Genomic DNA, 17,281 nt, shown 5'->3' with positions numbered 1-17,281 from the left:
GGTATCTGAGGTTACTGATATTTCTCTGGACAATCTTGATTCCAGTTTGTGATTCATCCAGCCCGGCATTTCCCATGACTTTAGCAGACATTATAAATGACCGAACTTCTACTTTAGAAGCTCAACCAATTAAATTTGGATACATTAGCCAGAGTTTTTATGGACAGTCATATAGGCCTTGATTTCCTCATAGCTAGCCACAGGGGAGTTTGTGTTCAGCAATACTTATTCCTGCATCGGTATCCTTCAGGGTAGTAGAACATGGCTAAAAGATAAAACCTAAAACAGAGTCAGCTGAATTATTCTGGGCTTTGTTTTCATTGCCAGGGTTTTATAATCTGGGCCTCTGACTTCCAGACTTACAACGAATGTGAATAAGCATTTTGTTTCTGGTAACTGCTTTTTTTTGCAGTTGTTCACTGTATCCTGTCCAGAGTACTAATGTTACTACATAGTCATTGTCATAGCATGTGATTCAATAACTTATCCTACAACAGGAGTATGGGGAGAGATTAACCCTAGTCCAACTACAGCCCATTTTCTGACTCAGCATAATCTCAGCAACAGTAAAAAGAAAAGAAATCTGAATATAATGTATTAACATCCATGGGCTAACCTTTCCTCTGACTCAGATTGTTGGGAAGGGGCACTAAGAAAGCAAACCTCTGGGTCAGGAAACTGGTCTGACACTAATCACTAAGCCTCAGTGCTGTTAGGAGCTGGCCTGTCACTTGAAGCTATGCCATGATACTTTCCTATTGAGCATAATCAATTTCTTATAACACCAGCATCACACAAGGTCACTCTATGACTGTGATGAGGTGATACAAAAAACAAGACCACTTGTCTAAGCACAGACAGAAACACTGTTACTATGCAAGCTGTAAACATACTAAACATCTGTCTTTTCCAACTAATTTGGGCGACAATTATAGCTCTAGCCTCACTCCATTCTTCTAGATAAGATTCATTAATGTACTCACTCATAGAATTATTCCCTTGTCCTAACATCGTCTGATTCAGAGTAAAGCCCTGCTTCTCTGAACCTTCCTCAAAACCACTTGACACAAGCCCAAATTCTAAAGATCCTTACATCTTCTTACTGAGGTACTGTTTAATTTCACATGATGTGTGTGTTCTCCCTTGGTGCAGCAAATAATAAATCCAACTTTGTTTTACCTGTAGGTGTGTTTCCAGGGATCACTGGCTGGAGAGCACTGAAATATTAAACTAAAGAAACTATGGAGAAAAAAAAAAAAAGAAACTATGTAAGTTCTGTGCTGATTTTTTTTTTTTTTTTTTTCTGATTTTAAACTTATGAGTGGGGAGCATTCCCAGTTGCTAGAATTCTGGTTTCTGCTCTGAAGCAGAAATCTCTCGATCAAAGATTGTTTGCTCTGTAGGTTCGAGGCACTGTGCTAGAAAGTAGGAATGCCAAATCCTGTCATCAATCCTTCTATGGCTAAGCAAGCACCCCTGTTGATGTTTCCTTCTAGCAGTAGTAGTAGCTGGTGTTAAAGGTGGTGCAGCCATAAGAAGACAGGGCCGGAGCTGAGAATGCTTTTTCCCTGAAAGCACAGAGAAACCTGGCCCCTACCATGGTAAGATTAAAACCCAAGCCTCATCATTCAGATTCTTCCTATTCCCTACGTTCTCCATACTACTTCCCAGCTGTTATCTCTTTAGGGAATTCAACTTTTGCCCAAATAAAAATTCAGAGCTTCCTGTTTCTCTGGGAAAGAAGAAACTAGATAAGAATGCAGTCAATGCAAAAGCAGAGGGCGTTAGTCACAAAAAGAGAGTGGCGATTCTATTCACACTGTGCCTCTTAAGTCCTAGTTTCATCTCCCACCATAGCCACCTTAGACAGATGTCTGAGGTCTTATAGAAGAGAGAGAGTACAGAGAAGTTTGGAGACATCAGAAACCACATACACGTGGCTTCCCTGGTATCCAGTGGTTGAGAGTTTTTGAGAGTCCACCTGCCAATTCGGGGCATTCAGGCTCCATCTCTGGTCCGGGGGGGATTCCACATACCAAGAGGCAACTAAGCCTGTGCCGCATAACTACTGAAGCCCATGCACCTGGAGCCTGTGCTCCCCAAGAGAAGTCACGACAGTGAGGAGCCTGCTCACCACCACTGGAGAATCTGGAGAGTAGCCCCTGCTTGCCGCAACGAGAGAAAGCCTGTGAGCAGCAACAAAGACTCAGTGCAGCCAAAAATAAATATTTTTTAAAAAACAAAAGAAACCATAGACACACACACTTTTATCAGCCATAATACATTGTAGTGACTCCAGTTCTGGCTGAGAGTGCTGTGCAAATATTGTTTATAGATTAAGAATATAGATACATAGTAAGTTTACCTTACATATTGCCTAAGATTGTGGCGAAAGGTCTTAGCTAAAAATGTTAAGTGTAAATTAGATACTGATATTGTACTAAAAAAAAAAGTCGTTATTATCTGTGATAGCCATCTACTGAGGCAGGGTTCCAAAGAATGGAAAAAGACAGGTGGAGACCTATGGGGAAGGTGAGACCTACTCATACACCTTGAACAGAGGGGCTGACAGCTGAGACTGACAGCTCATGTTCCTGCCTAACACTTCCTATAGCCGGACTACACAAATGAGTGCATAAAATATTGGAGTTTGCCAATTATAAATGGTGTGGATTCCTACAACACATGTCCAGTGTGCCCACAAGATTGAGAGTCTGCTTAGACTAGACAGGCCCACTCACAGGTCATGTCCAATCCTTCATCTAGGAGTCAGGAAGCAGTGAAACAGGGTTAAGGGCATCACGACCTCCCTTCCCCTCCCATATTCACTGTTGTTGCCTCACGCTCCTCCACCTCCTTTCTTCTTCTTCTCCTTTTCTGGATAAACAGAGGTGAAAAAAGCAAAAAGTTGTCTACTAAGGAGGAAAGAAATCTTAATTGGGTTTTTGAAGTTCAAATGTAGAGCAAAAGGCAGAATTCAGTAAAAAGTGAAAAACATTGGATTCATTAAAACCACAAAACACTTGATTACATGCAAACTACAACAAGGTCTTTGCATTTGCTATCCCCCTAGATATCCCCATTTGCAGACTCTTTTACTTTTTATTAAAAGACCTCAGACATCAGAGGTCTTGGATGGGGTCGCACAGAGGCGGACACGACTGAAGTGACTTAGCAGTAGCAGTAGCAAGATGGCATCTATATCCCCACCTCCTCCTTCATTCTCTTATCACTCTGCTTTATTTTCCTTTTTATTAATACATCAGTCATTAGCTAACATTGTATATGTTTGTCTGTTTTCTGTTTCTACCCACTAGAATAGAAACTTCATGAAAGCAGAGACCCTATATTTTTCACAACCTTAACACTTGGAATTATGCCTGCTACATAGTTGCCCTTAATATTTGTCCAGTGAGTGAATAAATGAATGCTACTTTGGTGATCCTCTCACAAAAGGAATTTAAAAGGAGCAAGACACATTCTCACCTATTACACTATAAATATCTGGAAAATCAGATATGAGGGCTTCCAGACTTTGGTGGTGAGGTCCAGAAATGCTCAAGGCAGCTTTTATGCCCACTGAAGACCACGGGGCCTATCAGGCAATAGCAGAAACAATTATAGTGTCTAGTGGGGGAGTTAGTGTTCCAGAGATGAACAACCTAGGAGAAACTACAGCCATGCCCAGAGAAGGCAGTGTAACCGTGGGAGAGGCTTGCCCTTGCTGGTGGCAGCAATGCCCTGCACCCATGACATGACAGCTAGCTGGACTTCTTAGGAAAGTCATGAATGACAGACTGACAACTTCCAGGAAAATCTGGAAGCAGGGCTGATACTCGTCTGATGTGTACAGGTACAGCTATATTGGTTGTTAGAATATTGAGATATTTCCATGTTCACTGGTAATTAGCCAGGGCTTCAAGCACCCTTCTCATCTCCACTCCCATTACCTTCTGCTACCTTAGACCTACCTTCCTAGGATGGAAAAACTGAAGGATTAATGCCTATTATATCTTCTATATAAGCTTCTGGTTTGATTGGCTTATGCCCTCACCATTCCAGTTGTTGAAATACTTTTAATATCACCACCACCTGAGGACAAAGGGGAGATGAGGGAATATTTGAAGAAGGAACAGAGCCGAATTGGGAGATTACCATTAACTTGGACTTACCTGGAGCCAGAGGCTGGTGAAGTTTTAGTTTGTAAAACTATCATGAATCTCCAGCTTGCCAGAGCTGTGCTAAAGGAAATCCATGAAGAGTCTCCAACGACCATTGAGACAGAACATTTGAAGCATGTAGGCCAGTATGGCAGTGACAGGAGTCATTAAACTGAGCCTACTGCCTGTGAAAGATGAAACTCAGGGGGCTACTTCAAATTGCAGGGTCAGCCGACTTTCTCCCATCAAAGGATTCACTTTTCAAACCGAAGCCTTTAAAAGTTCAAGCTTTTGTTTTTACATTGGGAAAAAGTATACATAAGCAGATTACCCCCAGATAGTCAGGGTACAACACAGCCAATCAAATTACATCCCTCTCTAGCTCCCTGTCAGTCCTGAAGCTCCGCCTTATCACACTGGTGGCTCTGGATCAGCCCCAAGTCTCCCATGGCATTTACTCCACAAATAGTATTGACCAACTACTAAATGCCAATCACTTTGCCAGATATCAGAGTAACAGAGACTGAATGACACTTTCTCTGCCTTCAGAGGAGTTACAATCAATAGGGCCACTTAGCCAGACTTGCCCCTTTGAAATCAATGTCCAGGCTTGCTTGTATTTCACTTTCAATACATCCCTGGACTCAATCATGGGATATTTTTCATGAAACCAGTAATAAAATTATGAATTGAGGAACTTCAGTAATTCTTATAATAGAGATAACCATAACATACTGTACTTATATTTTAAGAGGTTAGGTTTTGGGTTCTGTGATTTTTACCACAATTTTTTTTTAAAGTCACTTTAATTGCTGTTGCTATCTATAGTGTTTGAACCAAGACAGGGACTGGTCAGTATAGCAGAGTTCTCATTGACTCCTTCTGCTGTGATTGTATACAGTGGCTTACTTTCTCCAAAGATGACTCATCAAGAATGTATAAAGTTAACATGTAAGTGAGAAAGTAATTACTGGTAGATCTATTAGCTGGTGGCAAGCTAGCCCAATGTCTACATCTGAGATGTTTAAGCCTGTCCAGCAGCTTTCACATTCCAAGTGGACAGTCTGAAAGACAAACCTGAGTCTGAGATTTTCAGAGAATAAACTGAAGTCATCCTTCAACTACAGTATCCTTTAAACAAATGGTTGCATCTTTGAGTTATACAAATATGTCCCTATATCTTTTCACCCATTATCCTTAGAAATAAAAGCATCTGATGATGTGATGAAAACCCTGGTAAAAAAAAAGGAGATCCCCTAAGGAAGTTACAACAGTAATTTAGATGATAATTGAAAGAACACAGTGGTGTAGAAAAGGAGAGGAGAAAACAGATGCAAAAGCTACATAAGGAGCAACATCAATAGTATCTGGTGACTGGATGTGGGGAAGAGAGATGGAAAGGAAACAGTAAAGCTAAATCCCAGATTTTTGTTTGGGTAACTGAGTTGATGATAAAAATAGGAAGATGCATCATTTCTCGGCCTTTTGGGTAGCATCAAGTGTAGAAGTAGGAAGATGCAGGCCTGAAGGGGAAAATCATGTGTTCAATTATGAGCATATTGAGTTTTAGTTGCCTGAGAGATACCCAGGAAGGATGTTCAGTTAGCAGTTGTATATACAGATCTAGGACTCAAGAAAGAGGAAGGTGTGTGCTACTGTCAAGGAGTGTATATATGTTAAAGGAAGTCATAGCTCAAGCACATGTGCCAATATACACATCCCCAAAAGAAGAAAAAGAGAACACAGACTAAGAAGGAACTGCCAGGGAGATAGGAAGAAAACAGAAAAAGACTGATACCATGGAAAATGGGACATCAAAGAGTTTTAAGACTGGGGAAACCAACAGGATCAAATGAAGCAGAAAGATAAAATAAGGACTGAAAAGTGTCTATTGAAATTGACATTAAGACATTTATTGGTAACTTGCATAAGAAATTATTTTGATGGGATGGTGAGAGGAAACTCCAGATCCAGCAGTTGAGAAATGATTGGGGGTGAGGAAGGTGAAATATTGAATATAGAAAGGAGGAATCTGGCCATGAAAGGAAAGGAAATTGATGAGGTAGTAGCTAGGGCAGGAAAAGAAATATGGGAGTTTGGAGTTTTTTAATATGGGAGAGTATATTGGTATGCTGAGAAAACTGACCCAAAGGAAAGAAAGACATTGAAAATAGCAAGTTGCCCAAAGTATGCTCCTTCCAGTGGAGGTCGGAAGCTCTCAGAGGTGAGTGGAAATACCAATCCTTCTTCTTTATTGACCAAAGCAAATCACATGGGCCCATCCACTTCATATTTCTCCCATGGAGGTTGATGGAGGAGAAGTACTAGATATTTATTGAATGATAAACCTAATATATGATACCATCCCTTTTCTAAACCTGTCTTTCAGCTTTCCCACTGGTTCTAAGAACCCTACACAATCTCTCTAGGAGGTTCCTTTTCTGCTGCAGCTAGCTAGAGCCAGCTGCTTTTGCTTGAAACCAAAAACTCTCACTGACTGATCCACAGGAGGAAATCTAAGCCAAATGGGGGAGAAGGTGGCCTCCCAGGATGCAGCTGTCAGACTTGGAGAAGAAGCTCTTGAAGACTGAGTGCACATGATGGTGAGATGGCATGAAGGGGTGAGTGGAGAAAGAGGAGGTTTTGACTGGAGACCAAGTTATTGGTGTTTCAAAAGTCCAGGGTGTGGCCACAGGCATTGAAAAGGCTTCAGGTGTGGTATAATAGTGCGTTCCTAAAATGAGTCTCCTTATGTGCTCATTAAAACCTCCTAGGATGGAGACAGAAGCAGAATAAGAGAGGAGACTGATCAGATACCACATTCTCCCTGCTCACCACCCAGATGAGTGACAAGGAGGGCAATATGAACATCCAAGGGACATGGGGGAAGGGAAATCTAAGGTTTTTTGAGTGCCAGGCACTATGATGAGTATTTTACAATCATTGCCTCCTTTAATCTTCACAATTTGGCAAAGTAGTTTACAGATAAGGAAACTAAGGAAACTAAAGTCAGTAAGTTAAACAATTTGCCCAATATAACCGAGTCAGTAAGAGAGGGTGAAATATGGCTCCAAGTCCAGTCTGACTATACAGTCTATGCCCCTTCCTGTTTGACCTTATGATATAGAAGCTTCCGGTGGGCCAGGAGAAGCAGGCACACCCCAACTCCTAGCTCAGTTGTAAGTAGAACATGGGTCAACCTTCCCTGCAGAGGTGACAGGGACAGATGTGTCCACAGAAGCAATCTGGGTATCAGTTAAGGATAGAATGAAGTGAGGAGCTATGGGGGCAAGGGAAGATTTTCAACAACTGTGGGACAGGTTTGGAAGAAGGAGGTCAGCAGGAAGAAAAGCTAAGAAGATTTGCAAAAATATGCAGAGGAAAGCCCTGCAGCAAGAGGAAATGGGAGGAGCTGTCCTTTGTAGATATGGCTGAAAGTGAAGAAATTTAGAGGTGTAGAACTAGTTTCCATCAAAGACCATTCTCTACAGGAGAGCAAGGGTAGTCTAGTCAAGTCTTTAAGCATTTCATGTCTCTATTCAAACCCCACCCGGGCTTTCAACTTCACTCAGAATAAAATTCAAAGTCCTAACCAAGGCCTAAAAGAGCCTACAAGATCTGGCTCCCACCTGGATATCTCCAGATCTAAACGTCTGCCCATCCTTTTTACCTACACCACTCCAGTCACACTGGCCTCCTCACTGTTGCACAGTACGCAAAGTCCACACCCGCCTCAGGGCCCTTGCACCCGCTATTCCCACTGCTGGAACACACAACCACAAAGTCTCTGCTCATTTTATCAGAGAGGCCTTCTGTAGTAACTCAATACACCCACACCTAACCCATGCTTTATTTTTCTTCTTAGTGCTTATCACCACCCAAAATCTGTTTGTTGATGTCTTATTTATTCACACCCCAACTCACTGCTGCCAGTAGGATACAAGCTCCATGAGAGAAGGAATTTTTGTCTGTTTTGCATTGTTGAATGAAATAAATGGAGACTGAATTGAGGTAGCTGGTCAAAAGTTTCTGAATAGAACTTCAGAATAAGTTTGGTTTTACTGAAGTTGATAAAGATGTCTGGCCACTAGGGAACCTTTCATTTCCTCTCCCAGCTGGCTCCTGGGGGTATTAGGTGAGCAGAAAGTGGAGTGCATCTCAGGTGCTTGAGTGGGTGGAGGGGAAGATGATCCCAAACTGTAGTTGGCTCCTGGTGGCAAACTCTCCCTTAGGATGAGTCATTTCCATTGATGGCTAATTTAATCCACTGATAGCTTCATTTTCATAATCAGTTAAACAAATTTTAAAAGTTTATATGTGGCATATAGAGAGAGAAATTTTGTTTTATACATGTATACATGTGTCTCCCTGTGAATATATGTATATATATATGTAATAATAATTTTAGTATATGATAAATCAATGAGGACAACATAGACTATGCGAAAAGTTTCTATTCCTAATTTTGTTAAGTACAAAATTACCATCTCAACCCACTGATCTGCTTGAGGGTTGCTACCATACTACTGGATCACATCTAGATGCTACTATCAGCATTTAAATGCATAACTGTGGTGGTAGGCAGATCAAATTTAGTAAGAGGAAGTTCATATTGTTGAGTTCCTACTTATTAATAGTATCCATCTCCACCACTAAGACCACTTTGTTCAGGTGCCCATGCTCTGGACTTCATTCTAGGCACCTGCTACCATAGAAATTTTCTGTTTCTCCACTGAGTTCCATGAGCTACTACTTTCTTGTCCCCCAATATTAATTGGAGTCTCACTGAGTTTTGTCTTATCTTGGTCAGATGATCTATTCCAAATACACCGTATTTCATGAAGGGCCTTTTGCTTGGAACACACTCTCAAGTAACAATTTCTGTTCCAATTGGTGTTTCTTGAATATAAGCAATAGAAATGACTCTGGTCAACTTAATTATTGAAAAGATATAGTCTAGCTCACATATTACATGAGTCAGAACAACCCAGTCAACTCATAGAATTGTGGAAGGTAATAAACTTTTTGTTTTAAGCCATTAAACTTTGAGTTGGTTTGTTATCCAGCATCAGATAACAAAGCATTTGTGTTATATAAAATAGTAGGGGAAAGATACAAGGAAAATTAAGATGGATAGCTCTTAAAAGGTATTTATTCACACATAAGTAATTACATATGCATATGCATAATGTGAGGACTCCCCTGGTGGGTCAGACAGTAAAGAATCTGCCTGCAACGCAGATTCCCAGGTTTGATCCCTGGGTCAGTAAGATCCCCTGGAGAAGGGAATGGTTACCCACTCTGGTATTCTTGCCTGGAGAATTCCATGGACAGAAGAGCCTGGCAAGCTACAGTCCATGGGGTCGCAGAATCAGACCTGACTGAGCAACTAACACACACACACACATGCATAAAGTGAGGAAAACAGGATGACTGCTAGTACCCTCACTCTTGTCGCTGAGCACAAGTCACACAGCACTATAATGATTCTATAATGTCTATTTCGTGTTCCCTTTCAGTGCGCATCTCAGCCAGCTGGGCTTTTTACCCTTGGGGTGACCCAAACCACCATTTCTGGGGGGTCCTTCCCATATAAGGTTGTTATAATCTTCCACTGCCTTTTATTGCAGCATATGTCATTGTTAGGAAGTGTTCCAGAGGATCACTTGTGTTCCAGACATATTCTTTTGTCACTCAGTCTTGTGGCAGTGTTCCTAGTTCTCTTTGATAATATTATTTCCCTTTGGTAATCCGCAGTTGAAGAGTAACCTCCTTTTTGACCTGTTAATCCAGGTGTATAAAGAGCACAAAATTGTCAGGTGACTGTTTTGACTTTCAATTCAGTGGAACCCTTGTTTGTCCAATGGAGGTAATGCTCATTCCTTGGATAATAAGACCACTAAACCAATAGAGCCAATAATGGAAGAACAGGGAACAATTTAGATGTACTTTTGAGAAGTAACACTACAATTTTTACACCTTTGGCTCTCAGATTCATGTATTTTGACTGTAGAAAAGAGAGTATGAAATACTAGTTACTAGTTCAGAGCATGTATATTACTCGCTTTCTCTTGACTGCCCCAGTTGTTTGCCAGCTGGTTCACTAACTGAAGTCTTTTTAAAAAATTTTACTTAGCTATGTCAGGTCTTAGTTGTAGCATGCGGGATCTTTGTTGTATCACACAGACTCTCTAGTTGTGACACGCAGGCTTAGTTGGTCCGTGGCATGTGGGATCTTAGTTCCCAACCAGGTATCAAACTTGGTCCCCAGCATTGCAAAGCAGATTCTTAACCACTGGACCACCAGTTACTGAGTTTTAATTGACCAGGTAACTATTCTATAAGCTTAGCTGTTTCTGGACAATGAGATACATGATAAGACCACCAGTTTCTATAAGCACTAGGCCACTGTCTTCTTCTTTCTTAGCTAGAGACAACGTTGTGCAGAATACCATGACCAAGTATAAGGCATTCAGTAATTTCTAGGATGATGTTTGTAGCAGAAGCAAGAGGCCAAATGTATGCGTTGAGCCATAGTTGGGTATAATATGCAAGTAGAGAACTAGATGAACTACTTTTAAATAGATTTTTTAAAAAAAGAATTGATGGAATGAACGATAACATGAAATACGGCAAATATTTGGTGGTGGTGGTGTTCAGTCACTAAGTCATGTCTGACTCTTTGTGATCTCATGAACCACAGCATGCCAGGCTCCTCTTCCTCCACTGTCTCCCAGAGTTGGTCAGATTCATGTCCATTGAATCAGTGATGCTATCTAAATATCTAATTCTCTGCTGCCCCATGTCCTTTTGCCTTCAATCTTTCCCAGCATCAGGGTCTTTTCCAGTGAGTCAGTTCTCTGCATCAGGTAGCCAAAGTATTGGAGCTTCAGCTTCAGCATCAGTCCTTTCAATAAATATTCAGGGTTGATTTCCTTTAGGATTGACTAGTTTGATCTTGGAGTCCAACAGATTCTCTAGAGTCTTCAGCACCACCAAGAATTTGAAAACATCAATTCTTCAGTGCTCAGTCTTCTTTACGGTCCAGCTCTCATCTGTACATGACTACTGGAAAAACCACAGCTTTGACTATATGAATCCTTGTTAACAAAGTATTGTCTCTGCTTTTTAATATGCTGTCTAGGTTTGTCATAGCTTTTCTTCCAAGGAGCAAGTATCTTTTAATTTCATGGTTGTAGCCACCATCTACAGTGACTTTGGAGCCCAAGAAAATAAAATATGTCACTGTTTTCATTTTTCCCCTTCTATTTGTCATGAAGTGATGGGACCAGATGCCACGATCTTAGTTTTTTGAATGTTGAGCCAGCTTTTTCACTCTCCTCTTTCCCTTTCATCAAGAGGCTCTTTAGTTCCTCTTTGGTTTCTGCCTTTAGAGTGGTATCATCCGCATATCTGAGATTGTTATATTTCTCCTGAAATCTTAATTCCAGCTTGTGATTCATACAGCCTAGCATTTTGCATGATGCACTCTGCATAGTAGTTAAATTAGCAGGGTGACAATATACAGCCTTATTGTACTTCTGTCCCAATTTTGAACCAGATAGTTGTTCATGTCTGGTTGTAACTGTTGCTTCTTGACCTGCATACAAATTTCACAGGACACAGGCACAGTGGCCTGGTACTTCCATCTCTTTAAGAATTTCCCACAATTTGTTGTGGTCCACACAGTCAAAGACTTTTGTGTACTCAGTGAAGCAGAAGTAGATGGTTTTCTGGAATTTCTTTTCTTTCTCCATGATCCAATGAATGTTGGCAATTTGATCTCTGGTTCCTCTGCCTTTTCTAAATCCAGTTTTCACATCTGAAAGTTCTCGGTTCATGTACTGCTGAAGCCTAGGATTTTGAGCATAACCTTGCTAGCGTGTGAAATGAATGCAATTGTATGATAGTTGGAACATTCTTTGGCATTGCCCTTCTTCAGGATGGGAATGAAAACTGACCTTTTCCAGTCCTGTCACCACTGCTGAGTTTTCCAAATTTGCTAACAGATTGAGTGCAGCATTTAACAGCACCATCTTTTAGAAGTTTAAATAGCTCAGCTGGAATTCTGCCACCTCCACTAGCTTTGTTCATAGTCATGCTTCCTAAGGCCGTCTTGACTTCACATTCCAGAATGTCCAACTCTAGGTGAGTCACCACACCATCATGGTTATCTGGGTCGTTAAGATTGGTTTTATATAGTTCTTCTGTGTATTCTTGCCACCTCTTCTTAATCTCTCCTGCTTCTATTAGGTCCTTACCATTTCTATCCTTTATCATGCTCATCTTTGTGTGAAATGTTCCCTTGGTAGTTCCAATTTTCTTGAACAGATCTATAGTCTTTCCCATTCTATTGTTTTCCTCTATTTGTTTGCATTGCTCACCTAAGAAGGCCTTCTTACTCCTTGCTGTTCTCTGGAACTCTGCATTCAGTTGAGTATATCTTTCTTTTTCTCCCTTCCCTTTTGGTTCTCTTCTTTCCTCAGTTATTTGTGAAGTCGCTGCAGACAACCACTTTGTAACCTTCTTGCATTTCTTTTTCTTTGGGATGGTTTTGGTCACTGCAGGGGGGGTGCCATTTTCTCCTCTGAAAGTATGGATCTGATCATTAAAATGCATGTGTGTGTATATGCATATATGTATATGCACACCTCATTCTCCTGGTCTGCCAGAACACATGCATGCAGATTCTTTTCCGTCTTGTGTCTACAGGGTGACAGGAAATAGTCTTGTGTAAAATTAAAATATTCTGCCATCAAAACAGAAAGAACAGGTGGATTTGAAGACCCAGTGGGCTGTTGTGAGAAGAATGATAAGCAAACTACATCACATAGCTCTCACAAGCCACACCCTGACTGGGGTAGACCACAGGGTAACTCTGGTTCTTTAGGGTTTAACTCTGGCTCTGAGCCAGTAACTAATAATTCCCAAAGAGGTCTGGGTGTTTCTCTTTCCCTAGCTACAGTTGCCATGGTGAAGAAGCTTGAGTTCCTTTTAGGAAGACTAAGAAAAAAAGCTCTGTGTGTATCTACGTTATTACATGGTCCTTCCACGAGGGTCCCTGATTTTTCCTTCATTCAAGGGGTCCTGGAACTTTGAACAGATTCAGAAATGGAAAATGGATAAGAGGCCACAAATCTTCATTGTGATGGCTTTTGGCAGGACTCTGTTCATATACCTAAAGTTTTGTTTGTTTGTTTCCTGTTAATTTAAGTAGAACTTTAGTGGGCTGTCTGTTTTGGCCTTGAATACCCTGTGTTAGGCATTATTAAAGTTTTCTGTGGGTCAGACTGTTCTGATGACCACTCTAGCCCTGCTGCCTGTTATGGTAGACGTGTTCATCCTTTTCTGTTGGTCAAGTGCCACTCTATAGGCTCTGCCATTCTGAGATATGATTATCTCCACTGAAATCAAGGAATGCATTTCATAGCAGAATATCTCATCTCATCCACAGCTTACAGAGGACAGCTACTATGGTTTCTTTTAAAGATATGGGGCTCTCCACATCAGTGTATTTTTCTATGCCATAATGAAGGGAATGTCCTCTGAGACGTCTTGAGTGATTTAATTAAGTGGTGTTATTGTTGTTCAGTCACTACGTCAAGTCCAACCCTTTGTAACCTCATGAACTGCAGCACGCCAGGCTACACTCTCCTTCACTATCTCCCTGAGCTTGCTCAGACTCATGTCCATTGAGTTGGTGATGCCATCCAACAATCTCATCCTCTGTCACCCCCTTCTCCTCTTGCCCTCAGTCTTCCACAGCATCAAGTCTTTTTCAAAGAGTCAGCATCAGGTGGCCAAAGTATTGGAGCTTCAGCTTTAGCATCAGTCCTTCCAATGAATATTCAGAGTTGATTTCCTTTAGGATTGAATGGTTTAATCTCCTTGCTGTCCAAGAGACTCTCAGCAGTCTTCTCCAGCACCACAATTCGAAAGCATCAGTACTTCGGTGCTCAGCCATCTTAATTAGTTAACTGAATGATAAACCCACATTAAATAAATCTGCTCTAGAATACCAAATACCAAAGTCTTTGGATTTCTCTATGTCATACTGAAGAGTTTCTGGTATCTCAGCTTCGTGTAGCATAAGCCACCCTAGGTTTTAATCAACCAACCAAGCAGTTAAATCCTCTAAAATTAATAAATTTAGGCCAATGTAGAATTATGTCCCTAATCTGTTGAACACTGTGTTCATATGTATTATCCATTTTGTGTCAAAATAAATTAGCAAAATATTGCAATTATCTTGCTAAGTAATCTTGGACTTTTAATTGGTCCCCTGGGACATGGGACAATAAGACTTATTTGCCTGAATGTAATTAGAGGGAGATAGAAGGAGTGTGTGCAGAATTCCATTCACTTGCCAGAAAACTATCTCAGGTAAAGTCGTAAGAAAGGTTTTTCAACCGGGGCAGGAATCGGCACATCAGACAAAAGTAAGGAAGAGGGCTCCTTCTGCCATCAAAAGAAGCTCAGTGGAGTCTAATGTATTTGGTATCTGCCAAATCCTCCAGCTTCCTTATTCCAATCTCATAGTACCACCTGGTTGATGCCCTAACTTTTGCCTAAAAGATTAGACAAGACTATAGGTTCAGCCTATGTTAACCCACTCAGCCATTTGTGACTACATGAAAAGATTCTTTCAGGGCAGACATAAGAACTCCCTGGTTCTCTAACTATGCCTTGAAAGTGTGAAACTGAAAGTGTTAGTCACTCAGTCGTGCCCGACTCTTTGCAACCCCAAGGACTACAGCCCATCAGGCTCCTCTGTCCATGGGATTTTCCAGGCAAGGACACTGGAGTAGTTTGCCATTTCCTTCTCCAGGGAATCTTCCCAACCCAGGGATCAAACCTGGGTCTCCTGCACTGCAGGCAGATTCTTTACCAACTGAACTACCAGGGGAAGATGCAACTATGCCTTGAGGTAAGAACTTAAAACCCAGAGACTTCATTTTCTTTCTTTAAGCATGGTTTGCAAAAGCCAATCCAAGTTGCAATCTTTGTATTCCTATGTCCTTGACATGGTCTGTCACAGCAACCACCACTTTGATCACTAATGTATTGTCTTCAATATGTCCTTTTCACTCCAGATAACCACATATGATAGTTGAAGTGATTGTTCAACACTGTGTATGATGCACCATTTTAGCAACCCATTCTCTGATGTTAGACAACCAGGTCAAATAGCCAATCCCAGTTTCCCATTTCACTGCCATAGAATTGTCTGCAGGCACAGCTGCAACTGGTCAGGATTATTTGCTTTAGCCAACAGAATCTACTCTAGCATGTTTTAATGAAGAGAGGCTTGTTATATAATATTGTCTTAAGAATTTCCAGGAAATTTGGGGTGCTAATGCAGCCAGGAGAAACACTCAACCTCGCTGTGAGAGGTCCCAGTGGGAATTCCACTGCTACCACTACTTTTTATAGATATGTTTGAGGGTGGAGAAAGACAGAAGAGAGGGACTCCAACAAGCTCCCCCAAAAGAATCAAATGCTTCTACCAGGATATGCAAAACCAGTTCTCACATAGCTCACTTCTAACAACTTATCCTGCACAGGTGTATTAACTTTGATGAACTAATTGGAGTCTGGGATTTTGTTTTAGTTTTCCATCCTTGCTTCTATGGGAAGGAGTGCTAGAAGAGGGATGCAATGGATATTGAATGACCCAATCTTCATTCCTGCAACAATCAGAAACACTTGTAGCCCAGTAAATATACTCCTGAGAATCTACCTCTTGGAAACAAAAGAACTCACATATAAGAATTTATGTAAGGGTATCTATTACAGATGCTGTTATAACAATAAAAATCCATAAATGAAGTGAAGGCCCAACACTAGAAACATGGTTGAATTAATTACAATCCATGTGCATTTCTGAATGCTATCATTAAAAAGAAGGAAATAGAATTCTATGAGGTGATGTGGAGCAATGTCCTTAGGATATTGTTGACAGAAAGGTAAGATGAAAAAAAGTACACAGGATCTTGTTTCTGTCAAAAAATTAAATGAAACCATATATAATACATAATATATATGATTATATGAATGCAGTAAAAACTATAGAAAAACAGACACTAAGTTTAGAACATGAGTTATCTGAGGAGATATATGTGTGAGGGAAGTGAAGACAATATCAAGGGAGAAAGAAGAAAAGAAAGGAGATCACATTTGAGAACGACGTGATGGATTCCTCGAAGGTGGCAATGGCAGCACCAGCAAAATCTTTCAACCTCTACAAATCTCCATGTAACAGCAGGAGTACAACTAGACAGCAAAACCAACGTGCATGAGAAATATTTACAACTAGGATAGCCAGATTTAACAAATAAAAATACAGGCTGCCCAGTTAAATTCACATTTCAGGTAAATAATGAATAAGTTTTTAGTATAAGTAGGTTCCAAATACTGCATGGAAATAGAAATGCTAGATCTAAATGGGGGAGGGGAATAGAACCAGAAAATCCCAGAAAGCAAACCACCGTATTTCTGCATACTACACAAAAGCAACAGAAGAGGGAGCTCTATGAAATTAGAAAAGCTTTCCTGAACTCCATTTTATTTCTTTATAAGTTCAGGAAAGCTAATTTCACATGAAAATGAGAAACCAATTAGTATCAAAGTCAAATCCTACACAAAATATTAAAAAAGGAATAAGAAGCATAAGACATCCCAAAAGACAACAAAAGCATGTCAAAAAGACATGCTCACAAAAGTTGTAACATATGTTTCAAAATAAATATTAAGAAAATTCTAGAAAACACACAAAAAATACATAAATCAGAAAAACTCAGAAATGAGCTGACAGAACTCAAGAAAGAATAAAGAGAGGAAGGAAGGAAATACTGAAAAGAACTAGAAAGTGAAAATAGGACATTTTTTTTTAATCAAAAAGAAACAAAGAGAGAGAAAAGCAAAGGAGATCAAACACACATTTCTTTAGGAATAGGGACCAATGCAAGGACATAGAACAAAAGCTACATCCTATAAATTAAAAAATGAAACAACAACAAATTTTTCCTGAACATAGAAAAGATTTGAAACTGCACATGTAAAAGAGCATACCACACACTTGAGATTATTGACCCAGAACAAACAATGCCACAACATAAACT

Source organism: Dama dama, chromosome 11 (assembly GCF_033118175.1).
Source record: "Dama dama isolate Ldn47 chromosome 11, ASM3311817v1, whole genome shotgun sequence".
NCBI lineage: Eukaryota > Metazoa > Chordata > Mammalia > Artiodactyla > Cervidae > Dama > Dama dama.
Note: the sequence above shows the minus strand (reverse complement) of the source record.